This window comes from Euprymna scolopes, chromosome 19 (assembly GCF_053919585.1).
Source record: "Euprymna scolopes isolate OS-2025 chromosome 19, ASM5391958v1, whole genome shotgun sequence".
NCBI classification, from domain to species: domain Eukaryota; kingdom Metazoa; phylum Mollusca; class Cephalopoda; order Sepiida; family Sepiolidae; genus Euprymna; species Euprymna scolopes.
Window position 1 is genome coordinate 75,564,806 of NC_136500.1, and position 16,452 is coordinate 75,581,257.

General features: G+C 29.7%; 1 protein-coding gene and 1 long non-coding RNA gene across 8 annotated transcripts in view; one reads left to right on the forward strand and one right to left on the reverse strand.

Annotated features, from left to right (window-relative positions):
* Positions 1–10,953, forward strand: part of LOC145239759 (uncharacterized) — a 111,572-nt gene extending 100,619 nt beyond the window's left edge. Inside the window, exon 2 of the long non-coding RNA XR_013862375.1 lies at positions 8,805–10,953. This is a non-coding gene — a long non-coding RNA (uncharacterized LOC145239759). The remainder of the gene's footprint in view (positions 1–8,804) is intronic.
* The window catches only part of LOC145239758 (uncharacterized), a 340,227-nt gene that overhangs the window by 229,741 nt on the left and 94,034 nt on the right, over positions 1–16,452 (reverse strand). The gene's annotated exons all lie outside the window — the stretch shown is intronic.

Genomic DNA, 16,452 nt, shown 5'->3' on the forward strand with positions numbered 1-16,452 from the left:
AGTAAAGTTGTTTTATTGTATATTTTAATAAAAAAAAATTTGCGCTAACGGACTCAGATCGCTAGGAGTGTCAGAAGTCACCATCACAAAGGAGTGATAAACATTTCATTAATTAGACTTGATATGTTTTGAAGCTTATAACAACATGAATAATGTCATTTCAACCCCTAATTTTTTTTTTCAATAAAAGGAGCAAAGAATAAATTTTAAAATAATAAAAGGTTTAATCGCAAAATGTACAATATTTTTTTTTTTTTTTAAATCGGTTTTCTTTAAAAAAGATTTCACGAAATTCAATGAATTTTAACTTAATCCAAATCTAATATATAAGTGCCAAAAAATCACTTACCTATAAAAATACTAATCAATGGGTGCTTCCATTCTTCATTTATAAGAACTTGTCCATATTTATATTTTATATTCCATGTAATTTTTAAATAAAATAATTTTTTAAGCAAGGGTCTGAAAAGACTGCGTTTTTTGTAAGGGATTATCCGCTGTTAGCAAAGCAGTGTTTCCCGTCTTTCTTCCGGTTGTCAAATACAGATGCCTAAAATGGCCATAATTAATTATTTCAAAAATGTAAAAACATATACACAAGTTGTCGTGATTGTGCGTGAAAAACATATGGGTCACCGTACTTGAAAAATGATCACATTTCATTCATCAGTTTTTGCCATTTAAAAACAAACCACCCGACCAATTTTCCATTTTTTTTTAATTCTCTTAAAGAAATACATGAATTTTGATTTAATATATTTTATTTCTTCTTTATGCAGTGAATGTTTTTTTTTAAATTTAAAAAACATTGAATGAAATAGAAAAAATTGCTGTAGTTTACTGGACAATAAAAACAAGAATATGAGGTTTCACTTACAAAAAAAAAAAAAAAAAAAAAAAAAAAAATCAACGCATTTTTTTTTTATAAAAAAGTTTTTACACTTTTGACTTTACAGGTAAATTTGCACAAAACTATTTTTTTTTGTTTTAAATTAGATTATTTTATTTATTGATCTTTTATCTTCAATTTGTGATATATAAATCTGAATAGCTGAGGTCAGAAAATTATTTTCATTTTAATAGACATTTCAAAATAGGGGTGGGGGTGGGTGAATTTAAAAAAAAAACCAAAAAAAAAAACGTTTCTCTATATATTCAGTTTATTGGAAAGAGTATAAAATTTCACATTAAACCTGCAAATATTATAAAAATTGGACCAATAGAAAATTTTGATAGATTTTTAAATTGAAAAAAATTTAACTCGTAAAATTCAATTCATTAAGTAGAAAAAAATGGCTGCATAAGCACGCAGGCACTTTGTAAATACTGTTTTTAAAAAAATAATATTTCTATTATTTTTCACAAAACTTTGATAGTTTATTTTGGAAGTATATTCCATGAAGAAATTAAACAAACCATTATTTATTAACAAAATATGCAATATTTGTTTTTTTTAAATAGGTTTTCTTTAAAAAAGATTTAAAAGAAAATCAACGAAATTTTACTTCGATTATAAAAATATATATAAATTCCAAAAAAAAATCACTTACCTATAAAAATACTATTCAATGTTCATTGTTAAGAATTTATCCATATTTATAGTTATATTCCATGTACTTTTTAAATAAAATACTTTTTTAGACAAGGATTACAAAAAAAACGTGAACTCCAATGTTTTTCTCTGTACAAATAAAAGGAGACAAATTTCTGATTTTTTTTGTATTTATCTTCCAGTAGCTTCAAAGGGCCACAATTAATGTCTCTTTCTATTGCATGCTGTAAACCAAAATTAGTATTTTGGGGCCTCCTTAGTTGAAAATTGAACACATTCATTTATAAGTTTATGCCATTAAACAAAAACCCACTCTGCCGATTTTTTTTATTCTCTTAATGAAATACATGAGTTTTTGATTAATATATTTTATTTCTTTTTTTATCGAGTGAAATTTTTTTTAATATCTAAAAAAAACATTGACTGAAATAGAAAAAATTGTCCTAAGCGTCTGATATTTGCTTGACACTCTGAGCATAACATAAGCTTCCACTTAAAAAATAAAATAAAATTAAAAAAAAATAGGTTTTACACTTTCGAGGTAAATTTCCAAAAAACACTTTTTTGTTTTAAATTAGAATATTTTATTTATTGATCTTTTATCTTCAATTTGTGATATATAAAACTTTGGTGAGTAAATTAATTATTTAAATTTTAATAGACATTTCAAAATGGGGTGGGGGATAAAAAAAAACGTTTGTCTAAAATATTATACTTAGTTTACTGGAAAGAGTATAAAATTTCACATTGACCCTGAAAATATCGTAAAAATTAAACCAATAGATAAATTTTGATAGATTTTTAAAATTGAAAAATATTTAACTCGTAAAATTCAATTGATTTCATTACGTAAAAAAAAAAGACTGCATGAAGGCGCGCCGGCACTTTGTAAACACTGTTTTTTCAAAAATAATATTTCTATTATTTTTTAAACAACTTTAATAGTTTATTTTGGAAGTATATTCCATATAGAAAATAACCCACTTTTAAAAGAGAAATTACGAGTTTTTTATATTTTATTCGCAGTTTGGTGTGGGGGGGGGGGCAAAAATTTCCCCCCAAAGCGGTGTATGCGAAAAAAATCGTCCCCGGCAATGTTTTAAGTCAAAAGTTAATGTACCGATTTACTATGCCTCCCCACGGGACAGAGTTAGACACCAGGGTCGTTTTTTAACGTGGAGAAAAGGTACAAAAATAAAAATTGTCTCAGTCGTGAAGGATTTCTCCTCCACTGAAAGAGAACAAGAAATAGAAGTGCAGCATCTGAAGAACAGATACTACACTTTGATCTTGTCCCGAAGGCCAAAAGTTAATGTAATTGAAAAAATAAATAACTTTAATAAAAAAAAAAACGTGGTTCTCTTTTTTTTTTCGCTCACATTACAAACTTTATTTGAACTTCTTAAACTTTGACAGAGTTAAAAATAGACTTTATAGATCTTTTATAGTATAAAATGTTTTTATTTTATTGAAAAAAAAAGGGTTTTTTTTTAATCTTTTACATTTCTCATGTATTTTAATCAGGCATTATGAAAAAAAAAAAAAAAAAAAAAAAAAAACGTATCCAATACATGAGTGGTAAAGTGACACATGAAAAAAAAAAAACATCTTATATAAAATCTCATTTCCAAAAAGGCAGATTGAAAAAATTTTATTTCCAAAAAACAATTGGAAAAATCTTTTCTAAAAAAAAAAACGGGGACGATTTTTGATCATATATTTTGGTTAAATAAATTTTAAAATTTCATTTTTTATATATGTAAAAGTTTGTTAAAAAAAAGTTCAAATAAAGTTTGTAATGTAAAAACAACAAAACAAAAAAAAAAACATTTTTTTTATTATTAAAAATAAAACTAACATTGATGTTTGACCTAAAACATTGTCGGGGACGAATTTTTCGCATACACCGCCATGTTCACAGCCTTGCAGAACAACGGGGAGGCCAAAGTAAACCAAAGCCAGTTTAAGAATTTATCGGTTGAATATTTACACAGACAGACACATATATATATATATATATATATATATATATATATATATATATATATATATATATATATATATGCACACATATACATGTTTTATTTATATAGAGATGAAAAATAATAGCCAACAAATAGATAGATATTTTAAAATAGTAAACTCGTAATTTTCTAAATAAATATCTATAAATATCAAAATCTTAAACCAACAAAAATATGTTACTTCGCTTATTCAGCGCTTTTGATCACTCGTGTTGTTGATATTAAATGTGCGCACAATCGAGGCTGCTGCTGTTGGCTTGATTAAGCAATCAACAGCAGCTGGGATTATTTATTGCTTAAGACACGCTGTTTGTTATAGTAGAACTAATTTTATATATAGTCGCAGAAATTCGCTGATTGAGCGTCCCAATGACAACAAAGGCATGTATGGAACAACCTATAAAAAATTGGCCGAATCAGACCCGTTGGCTTTTGCCGGTAGGAGCGGAACAGGTGATCAGCGTCGCAGCGATATTCTTCGTTTTTAATTAAGGTGCAAACGAAAGGAGATTATACCGGAAAGCGCCCCCCCCCCCCATTGAAAAAAAAAAAAAAAAAATTAAGCGGTGGCAGAGAAGCGACTGTCAATTGGGGGAGGGGGGAGATTTTAGAAAGACACCGGTCAACATGAAGCGGGATATCGAGATACACATGTAATAACAAATCGATTAAAACAAAAACAAACACTTTACGATCATCATTTAGCGTTTATAAGTTTTAAAAAAAAAGCTTAATTCTTATTTCAGTCAGTGTAAAAGAGGTTTCGGTTTCACTCTTAAGCAGCTTATTTATATTTAAGACAAGTTTTAGTTTTAAAATAACAGTATTAAAAACGAAAGTCACAACAGATTAAATCTCAACCAGAAAAATACAGACGTTACTTATAAAGAAATCGACAAAAAAGGTTAGCCAAAGGAACTCAAGTTCATGACAATGTTCCCATTGCGTCCCCGCGAGGGAAAAGTTATATTTATTTTTATCTTGGGGACATCCAGCCAGTTCCCTAAAAAGTGGCACTCTGTATAAGTCAAAAATTTAAATTATCACAGTCGAGAAGGATTTCTCAGCTCCCGACCGAGAAAACAACCGATACATTTCATTTCTACGCTTCATATGTACGATTAAACTTGCTACAACAAATTCACAGTTTTTATTTTTAATTACTAAAAATAAGTTATTTCAAAGTAATACCGAAACTTATTTCATTGTAAATAATTTAGGTGAGTGAAACAAGAATAGAGACTTAGAAAATATAATTCTACCCCAGGTGGTAACTTATTTTTTTTTAATATATTACCTCTTTAACGATTCTTCCATAATGTCGCTGAAATCGTTGAATTTTGTTTATTTCCTGGCGAACGTCGACGTTTGAAGGTATAGACGACGCCAATTCCAAAGGAACGGATGTAATACAAGATTGAGTAAGTTGCACTGGTGAATTGTCTGTCTGCTGCATCGTTTTTAAAATCTTGACTGCTTCGTGTTCGTTTGGGGGATGATTATGGTCGGAACATTTGACCAAAATGTGATTTCCAGTATCCGAAAGTCTCGTAATAGCCCGACCTTTGCAAGACGATCTGCGTTTCTCACAACACCAATAATAAGTCGTGTTCATAGATTTATTCTTGCACATTAAATAATTCCGGATAATCAACTTGTCGCGGCCTTGTCGTGACAGAACAGTCTCACACGTCTCTTCTTCGGAAAGATTCATATTTTCCATTACTTACGGAATTTATTAAAATTGTCGCAAATTTACTTCCCAGATTTCGACATATTTACCTTATTCCAGTTCACAGGATTTTACGCAATTTATTATGGGAGTTTAAAGGGAACGATTCTTACGAAAAGAAAATTTATTTAAAACGTTCGATAATGTGACATCGAAGTTATGTCCCTTCGTATTTTATGAAATAATCGAGCTTATACAACGTGTCTCGGCACATACCTTTTATTTTTACAACGGCCAAGGTTTTGGCCGAATAATAAAACCACCAACTGCCAGTTTCATTCATTTTTCTTTTATTTTCAATGCAAATTGTTCAACATTTATTTAACTAATTGTATCCCTTCCATTTAATTATTTTACACTTGCGCTTTCCTATTCGAAGAGACAAAAATATTTTTACACGGTGTTTAACGAAAACATGTCCTCGACAAATTTTAAAAGAGACTGTGAGAATTTTCAATTGGTTGACTTGCAGAGGGTAGGTCGGTGGGGAAGAAAGGAGTGCTGGTAGCTGTGACCAACACGGCCGGTGGTCCCGTTAATCAAAGAACCTGAGTGCCTATTCCTTACAAGTTGAATAGACATTTCAGTCACGCGTGAATCTCGTTGACTGAGAGTTGGAGTAGATAAAAAGGGGTGGCCGCTCTACTGTTGTAGTAGTTGTTACAAGTTCTTAAACAAATTACACTTCGACCATCGTTACCCATTTGTTACTTTTACAAGGAAAGACTGCTTGTAAGAAACGTCGACATTTCGTTGCAAGACTTAAACCGTCTTCCCCCCCCCCCTCTACTAGTCGGTATGCTAATTCCGACAAAACTTCTGCTCTCACATTTGATTATCCTTGGATTTTGTCGCAACAATCCATATTTGGGATTGTATAGATGAATTTATTTAAATAGACATTGGTAACCAGTTTAAATTTTAATGTGATAATGACATGGTTATGGATTGTAGTGCTTATTTAGAATTACACTTATAAAAAAAAAATCTTTGTATGTACTACTACACTACACGTCACGGAACAAAGATATATTCGAAAATTTTCTGATTTAAAAAAAAAAAAAAAAAAAAAAAACTATCAATTTCCGAGATTTTTGGAATATTACATCTTCGTTTCGTGACGAAGTACATCATAAAGATTTTTCTGTATTTTTTTTTTTTTTTTTTTAGTGTAATTCTAAAAAGCACAGATTTTCACTATTTAGGCCTGACAGCACAACCAGGCACGACTGTTGATTAATAATCACCATTATCACTGATTATTCTCTATCCAGTAGGTACGTGCAAATTGAATGTCAGATTCCTAAAATGCATACACATTTTGACCCCTCCCTTTATTTAAAAATTCACCAAAATTCAGGAAGCAAACCAAGTTTAAATAAAATTTTCAATATTATGCACGACACCGTGAAAATATTTTTCATAATTTTTTCACGTGTAAAAATATATTTTTTTCTTTTAGAGATTAACTGTAGGCTTTAATCTTTCAAACACAATAAAAAAAATCTACAAAAAATAAGCCTGCTTTCAAAATCATGTTCCCCTATGAGTTTTTGCCATTAAATTGCGCATACCTACTATTCCACTCATTTCGAGCAACATCTGGCCGCATCAGCTCGAAGTATCTAAAATTTCTTGAGATATTAGTCACAATTTTTCATTGTATGAATATAGACCTAAAGATATTTACCAAAATAAATTTTTGATTTTCCTTTTTTAATATTCCCACTAAGTTATGAAAAATAAAAAGGAAATAAAGAAAACTATTTTACTGTTTACAAAGATGTTTGGACAAACCAGTAAAACTTTAAAAAAGTGTCCGCATTAAGCTTGAAACAAAATTATTTAATTTTTGGTACACTAATTTTTTTAAATACATAATATCAACGGATTATTTATATAAAAAAAATAATAATCAGTCTGTTAATAATGAATAATTGCTTAAACGTTTCAGAAAACTTAAAATTTCATTAAAAAAATAAAGAGGAACAATATTTATATTGAAAATAAACTTTATTATTTTTATTTCAGTTTAAAAAGAATCAATAGTTACATAGTGTATTGTTTAACTATTAGTATAAAGGGGCCTTTTGCAGAGGGTCATTATGCTGAGGGAGATCACTCCATTTTCGTTCATGTTTTTATTTGAGAATTTGAGATACTAAAACTTTGGAGTATTCCTATTTTTTGAGGATTCACCAGTTTTGAAGGGTTTCCATAGGGTTTTTTTTTAGGCGAAGTATTTTTGGAATTAACCAATTTTAGAGAAATATTTTCAGTGAAAATGTTTTTTAAATTTTTAAAATATAAATTTCCACTTAATATTGTACAATTGTAAAATTGTTTTGATGAATAATGACTAGTACAGCTGAGACATTTTTGTATTTGTTATGCCAGTGGCATTATCGGTGGATTGAATTGGCTTCCTTCAAAAGAGAAAGTTTCATGTAAATATCAAGTTCACAAATGGTTCCCAGTTGCATGCATATTATGGTCAGGGGAACGATGACATACAGTGCCTGGTACTCCCAAATGGTTACCCATCTGGTATTAATCAGGTCCAATGTTGCTCAACTTTAGTGTCAACGTGATTATGGTGTTTGTTACGGTCAGTGATTATAATTAGCTTAGTTAAAATAGATAAAACTAACTTTTCATTACTTTCTAGCTTGATGCCATGTTTTAAAATATCACAAATAATGTAAATGCGGGTGTGTCAAACTCCCTTCAATATTTACTACGCAAATGTAATGTAAGCAAAGAAAAGACTTTATCTTAAGAATAATGGATAATAAAAAGGAATAGAATAATCACTAAAATTTACATTTTATGAGTAAACAAGAGGCTTAATCTTAATATCTGATAATAATAATAAAAAAACTTAATTCCTGTAACTATTAATATAGATAAAAATAAGCTTCCATTAAAACTGAATGAAGGAGAAGAGAAAGAAAGCCCCCCCCCCGCTATCAATTTAGTTTACAATCAATGATTTAAAAGTAATATGCAAGAATTAGATTGTGATGCAATAAGGAGTAAAGCCTGTTAGATACAAATATCATTTTAGTGGATGACATTACTTTGTGATGTCATCCAGTGTGCATGGAGAACAATGAGATCCACAAAATTTTATCATAGTAATATATAAATGACGATTATGCAGATTAACATACTTGAGTATGGTCAATGTAAATAGAAGGCCCTTTCACTAAAGTCGTGTGATCTGCTGACATCTCAGAGTAAATACAATGGCCACAGTTAGGCGATGGACGACTATTATGAGGATTATTTTAAAACGGGTGTATTTTTAAATTATCAAATTCACTTAAAAAAAAACAAAAAAACTATAGTATTTTTCCCGGTAAAAAATACATTGCTGGCATTTTTTTGTAATTAGTAGATGTTAAATTTTCAATAGTTTTATTTTTGCAGTCGTCATGTCTACACCTACGAAAGTCAAAGAATGTTTCAGTGTTGATATACCTTTTTCTTCTAGTTGCTGTGGGAGCTGAGCACCAGTCAAATTTTTCCATAGAAGCAAAACCCAAGCTCACCTAAGACAGGTTCAGAGAAGGATCCGCATTCACCAAACAAATCTTTGTTAATCAAAACATGTTGCAGACACAAGTGCCTTAACTGTTGGGCCATGGGTTCTCAACAAGCCATAGTCATCTATATTTCGGATATAACAACATATCAACAAAAAATATTTTTAATCAAGAACACAGGCAGCAACAAGATTCATCTTTCAACATTTGAAATTACACAAAGTGTTACCTGCATGGACAACTGAATCTATAACTCCAAACAATTCAATATCTCATTCTCTCAGTAGATGAGAGCTGACTATTCGTGATCAAAGCACACACAATATTATCTCAAAAAAATTATATATATATATATATATATATATATATATATACACACACACAAATATCACTATTATTGCTTCTCCTTCACGAAGATGTCAAAATAATTTTCTTTAAATTAAATCTCTTATCATTGAACAGACAAGTTTCTTTCAATTTTATTTCAAAACAAGCAGCAAAGAATTATTACTTGTATTTCACCATGACGTAAATAAAAAAAAACAAAAAAACTTTCTCTTATCTTTCCATTATTATACTGATGATAGCTTTTTAAAATTTTAATCTGAAATAAATGATTGATTAACAATCAGTTAAAAGCCCATCCTGTGTTCGTTTCTTTCTTGCCACCATAGTAATATAACGAAGGATAGAAAAGGGTGCAAATAAAGAGATTCAGAAATGCTTGTAGAGGTATGGACACTGTTCATTCATGGACCCCAGAAGAAAAACACAAAACAAATAATTTTATAACATGTTTTAATGTATTTTATTTCAGCAGAAAAAAATACTTCCAACCCTTTAAAAAATAGATAAATACATAAATCAATAAAATCACCAAACATTAAAAAAATGGCTAAAATTTTTAAATTAAAAAAATAATAAATATGGATACATGTTGTAAAAGTCTGCTTTGAAAGTGGTTTTACCGTAAATTTATATGCGAATGTGATAATCCACTTTAAAACTTTTTTCTTTTCAATATACAAGATGTGAGAGGGAGCTGTTAGAGGGTGCAGAGCTCCAGTGATATTAAATAATATGCAAAAACTTAATTTTTTTCTTTGTGTGTGCAAGTGTTCACCTACGTTTTCATTTTGTTTCTAGTATTTCAGTTGTTGACGTAATTCGTTATACCTGATTTTAGAGCCAAGAAACCCAAATATATAATAGTTAGAACAACAGAATAAAATGAAAATTGCTTTAAGAAGGATTTCTCAGATTGATTTCTTTTTAAGTTAAAATTCTTTTGCATGAAATGTAATAGTATTTTGGCATTACTCCAAAACACTTATTTTTACTTAAAATGTTTTAGTATAATAAAAGGAAAAAAAAAAAAAAAAAACTTGTCGTACTAAGTTTCATCATACACGTGAAATGCCAAAATAAAAACTTGGCTGGATAATATAGTCAACATGTCTATAAACTGAAATAGGAATTCACCTTCTGCTAGTAAGGAGAGAAAAGATACAGCACTTTCATCATAGTCTGAATGCAGAGAAAACTATCAGCTGTCCCTATTAACCAATCTCCCCACAAGGGGCACTTTTGACAAGGTTCATGTTGAAGAAGCATTGAACGTCAGAAGGCCAGCATAGAACAACCTATAAAAATGCCTTAATCTGACCTGTTGGCATTTCTGGGTAAAGTTTCGTCAGGTAATCAATGTTAAACCCAATCATTACTACTGAAAGGAGATTATGACCGGGAAGATGGCCTTTAGAACAAACAAATCTAATGGTAGCAAGAGGACTGACGAAAAGCAACCGTCAACTTTCTACCAATCACAATAGAGACCTCCAAAGTGCACCATAGAATCGTTTACCTTATCATTCTGTGCATATTTTAAATAGATGCTTAAATGCAAATTTTATTCATTTCATTTGTTTTTAAATCCCCCAAAACTAAAGTTATATTTATATGAAGTTGGTTTCCAGTCAAATAGCTGATTTAAATATTAAGTTATTGAACTAGAAAAAATACATTATATTAATTATACAAAATTTCAACAAGTATAGAACAGTAGAAGAAACAATTTTTTAAAAGCGTTTTTTTTTTTCCAAACCTAAATGAATAGAAGTAACATTGTGATACAATCCATGCCCCCCCCCCCCGGTGTTAGGAAGTGGGAGAGAAAAAGAAAATATAACAAAAGAAATGGAAGTAGCTTTATGGAGTAACAAAAGAAATGGAAGTAGCTTTATGGAGTAACAAAAGAAACAGGAAATAGAGTTTATCAGTAAACAATGAATCAGTATTTGTTCCTTAATATAAACAAAGGAGAGCTAAGATGGGATTGTAAAGTTTAGCAATGACTGTAACAAAAGTGTTAGATAATTAAAATTGTTAAAAGTTAATTAGTTATTATCGCTCTATCTATTTATGTATCTATTCAATGATATTCTTAAAATAGTTTATATTGGGAGTTATTTATTGTTTATAGAATAAAGTGTAGCAAGGGTTTTTAGGATATAACGAAACTGAGGTCAAGAGATCGGGAAGTTTATGGTTGGATGGAGTTTGATCACCGGAGTGAACAGACGGGAGAGTTGGAGCTTGGCCACGGGAGTGAACAAACAGCTAGGAAGCGTGGCTGGGTAGAAGAAACATGTAGACAAGAAAAGCAGACTCTTTTTGAAGACCATTTGAGACAACAGAAGTAAATTTCTATTTTAAAATTATAAACTGTTGTTCTGTGGTTTCACAAGAGAAGGAAGAACAGGTGTCTCAATTGGATGGTGTTGGTCATATCATGGTCCGTCACGGAGATCAGCACTGAAGAACTTTTGAAGAAAGAAAGGTATGAAGCTTATATTATTCTTCTTATATATGAACTGTAATATATATCTGTGTGATAACTGATAAAATATGACTCAGTTTATACCTCAATATCATATCCTCCTGACTAAACAAACATACACACAATATATACATTTATAACAGATATTATACGAACGATATCTTCCCACATTACAATACAAAATATAACTGTTTTATAATATCAAATCCACCTGACTATATAATAAAAGGATTGAAAAATCGACCTGAGATATACTTAGATTTGGTTTCTGAGCACTTTATTATTGACAAGGGTTTTATAATGCTGGGGAGTGGTGAGCAGAGGCTAGTGTTTTGCAATGTTTTTACGGTAGTGCTCGATTGACAACATAAGGTTCGGAACATTTTTGCTATGGTTGACAAGAGTCAGAGTTGAGAGCCCAGTTGATTGCTTGGAGGTCCCTGAGAGAGATTTTAGTTTAAGCCTGACAAGAGTAGATCGGAGAGAAAAGAGAAAAAAAAAAAAATCACTAAAAATTTATGTGACCAGACAACATAGAGGTTCCTATTTTTACATCACGCAACGGTATCACACACGGAACTATTTGCAGATTTGCTTCAAGAACTAGTGTTGTTTATTGTGGTGCGAGCAGAAAGGTGATCGGGCTACAATATTTTTGTTTGTTCTAAGTTTTTTTTAGATTTTGCGATTTACACAAATAATACTTATTAAAAGATAAAAGTACTAAAAAAGCATATGTGGTTGCTATTTTTTTTTTTTTTAAAGCATCATAGATTTTTTCTAACATATTACAAATAAATCATCTACAATTTGTGTAAATGAAATCAAAATTTATTAAGCAAAGATAAAATTTAATATTAAAAAGATTTACCTAAAATCAAGAAATCAACAATATTTGATGAAATTTTAAGTATGTATTAATTAACGATCACAAAATCAAATAAACCCATTATTTTTTAAAGTATTGATGAAAACATTTTGTAAGCAAAAAATGACAAGTTATTCTTAAGTATTAAAAAAAAAGCATCAATTCATTGTTATATTTTTTGTGTAAAGAAAGCATCATAGATTTTAATAAACATTTAAATTAGTCCCTACAGTTCATGTTAATGAAATCAATATTAACTGAAAAAAAAAAAAAAATGAAATAAATATGAATAAATAAACCTTTAAATATAAAAAAAATTGATAAAAAATAACGAGTTTTACTTTGATTAAACACATGCGTTTCTCTTTAGCATACACGTAAAAATGATTCAGTAATATTAACGTTCACTGTTGATGGAAATTGTCTTACAATTGAATTGAAACGGCTAACATGTCAATTTTGATACTTGCAAGTTTCAATAGATTTCTTGATAAATTTGTTCTAACTGGACGTGTACACCACACTCGACATAGAAAATGCCGCAGATTATGAAAAAATGAAAAATGCTATATTGAATGCATATGAATTATAATGGAGGAGTATAAGTTACAATTAAAAAAAATTTTTAAATTTGAAAATCATACTTTCATAGAATTTGAAAGAAAGAAAACAGTTTCAATATATGGCTTGGGGCAAAAAAAAAATAAGTTATGATAAATTACATCAACTCATTTTAATAGAAGAGTTTAAACGATGTGTTGATAAAGAAACTCAAATACATCTAGACGATAAAAAAATAGAAACTATTGATGATGCTGCTATAATCGCGAATACTCACATAATACTAAGAAAGAGTTATGAAAAGACTAAAATGACCGATAACCATTCAGGTTTTCATTCAAATAAGGAGACCATTGCTTGCATCTCACCCTAATAACTTATCTTATAAAAATCATCTACAGAAAAAAGTCAGACATATCCAATAATCCATTTCCAACACAAAAAATTTCATGTGCATATTGCGGTAAAATTATCACATTATATCTGAATGCAGAACATGAAAAAGATCAACACATAAAACTTGCCAACGTCATGATCTTGCAAAACAAATTTAAGAAACATCCTTTCTTTCAATTGTTCCTCTCAAGATCAGATATAGAGAAAAACGTTTTCAACCCATCTATGGAAGCATACAAACCTACATCCCATAGGTCTGTTTTCATAAAACACCCTGAGAAAACTACACCCATAAAAATCTTATGAAACACAGGTGCTTCTTAAACTAGTTTAGATGTCAGAATCGACCTCCATGGGGAGATTTTGTTTATTACATGGAATAGAGTTGAGTATTATAAAAGTACCATTTCATAAAATCTATATAAAATCAAATTCATAAATGACTTCGTCATAGTTGGTGTTTGGCCCACTGTACCAATAAAAGGGGTCTCCTTACTCCTAGGTAACGATTTAGCAGGTGATAAAGTAATAGCAGAACCAATAATTACGGATACAATAGAATTAAGTGAAGAAAGTGAAGATAAAAACTTATACCAAGTCTGTGTAGTTACTAGAGCTAAAGCAAAGAAACAAATTTTAGAAAACAAACACTTCAAAACACACTACTCGAAACAAAAACAAAACCTTATCACATAATCTAGGAAAAACTAATACTGTAGACACAAAATTAAATAGTACTACATTACATGATAAAAACGACACAGGAAAATTACAAAATCAAATTGTTAGGGGGAACAAGAGAAAACGAAATTTAGATACGACTAGTAAACATGATAATTTTCAAATAGGAGAAAAAGTTTTAGTATTTTTACCAATTTCAAGTCATTCTTTACACGGAAATGGGCAAGATGTTTGGGACCATATGAAATAGAAAAGAAAATTAAAAAGGTAAATTATATCATACGTACTCCAGATCGAAGAAAGAAAATAATTTGCCACATTAATATGCTAAAACCTTACATTGATAGGAATAAAATATCTAAAATGAAACCCGTCTTGACATGAACAAATATTATAGATACTAATAAAAATCAAACTCATTTAGACAATGAAGCAAATATAGTTACGAAAGAGAAAGATACAGGTCACAGTAGTCTATTAAAAAACTCATAAATCCTATCTTATCTAAATGACAAATTTAAACATTTATCATATGAAAAGAGAAAAGATATTTGTGCTTTGGTCAGCGAGTTCAGAGATCTCTTTTCAGATGTTCCTAGAAAAACAACAGTTGTGGTACATAATGTATTTGTAGGAAATGAAAACCCATCAAACAGCATTTTTACAGGATAAATCAAATTCAGTACTTGAGGAAGAGAAATAAATATATGATGGAAAATGATATAATAGAACCAAGCAGCAGTCAATGAAGTTCACTTTGTATTCTGGTACCAAAACCCCAATGGAACTTATTCGTAATTGATTTTCGAAAAGTTAATGAAATCACAAAGACGGACTCTTTTCCAATTCCTAGAATTAATTGCATTAACAACATCCGCAAGTCAAAATATGTCAGCAAATTTGACCTGATGAAAGGTTAGGGGCAAGTATCTTTAACCAACAAGGTGAACGAAATCTCAGCATTTGTCACTCTATCAATACAAAGTTATGCTGTTTGGAATGAAAAATGCACCAGCAACATTTCAGAGAATGATGCCATATTACATGATATTCATGGATGTAATTGTATACCTGGGATGAACATTTAAAAATTATAAAAATTCTTCCTAAAATTACAAGAAACTAACCTATGTGTAAACTTAAGCAAAAGTGAGTTCTAGGCCATACTGTCGGTCAGGGACAAGTAAAACCTACCTTGGCAAAAGTGAATGCTATCATAAAATATTTTGTCCCAAAAAATAAAAAACTAACGAGATTTCTTGGTATGGCAGGGTTCTATCAAAGATTTTGTAAGAATTTTTCAACAATAGCAAGTTCTCCTACCAATCGCCTGAAAAAGACTAAAAAAATACAAATGGAGCGAATTCTGTAATAAAGCTTTTAATAAGATCAAATCAACTCTTATTGGAGGTTCAACTCTTGCAACTTCAGACTTCTCTAGACAATTTAGATTACAAATTGATGCCAGTGATGTGGGCATGGGTGGAATACTCATCCAAGAAGATGAGCAAGGCATTGATAAAGCTATTGGATATTCCTCGCGAAAATTCAACAACTACCAAAAGAATTACTCCACAATTGAAAAAGAATGTTTAGCCCTACAACACTGACTTTTATCTCAATTTGACTATTCATCCTGTTATAATCTGCACTGATCACAAGCCACTCACTTCCTTACAGAAGATGATTAAAAAAAAAAAAAAAAAATAGAGGCTTACAAGATAGAGTCTACTTCTACAAGAATGCAATATTATAATCGAACAAAAAAAGAGACATCATTGCTGATGCTCTGTTTTTTTTTTTTTTTTCCAAAAGAAAAATAAAATAAAATGAAATTAAAAAAAACAAAACAAAAACGCACAAACAAACAAAAAAAAATGTATTTTTATAAAATATTTATTGCCTGTATTGATATAAAAAGAACAGTCACAAAATATTTAAAAACCACAAAATTTCTGTTCTTAGAAGAAACGCAACCATTTAACTATTTATGATTGACCAATTTTCTGAGATGAAATCCGGTTGTAAACAATTTCCTGAAACAAGCCAATTGCAAGCACCCTCACAAAGGACTGGACTCTTAGTCAATATTGATTTTCTAAACTTATATTATGATCAAAGTACTATATTATTATTTCTCAAAATCTGCTTTATTTACATACCGAAAAAGCTTAACATAAAATCGGATTTACTTCACTTGCACCTTTTTTCTTGTAAATATTTATTTTCATTGTTTATCTGTTCAATAATT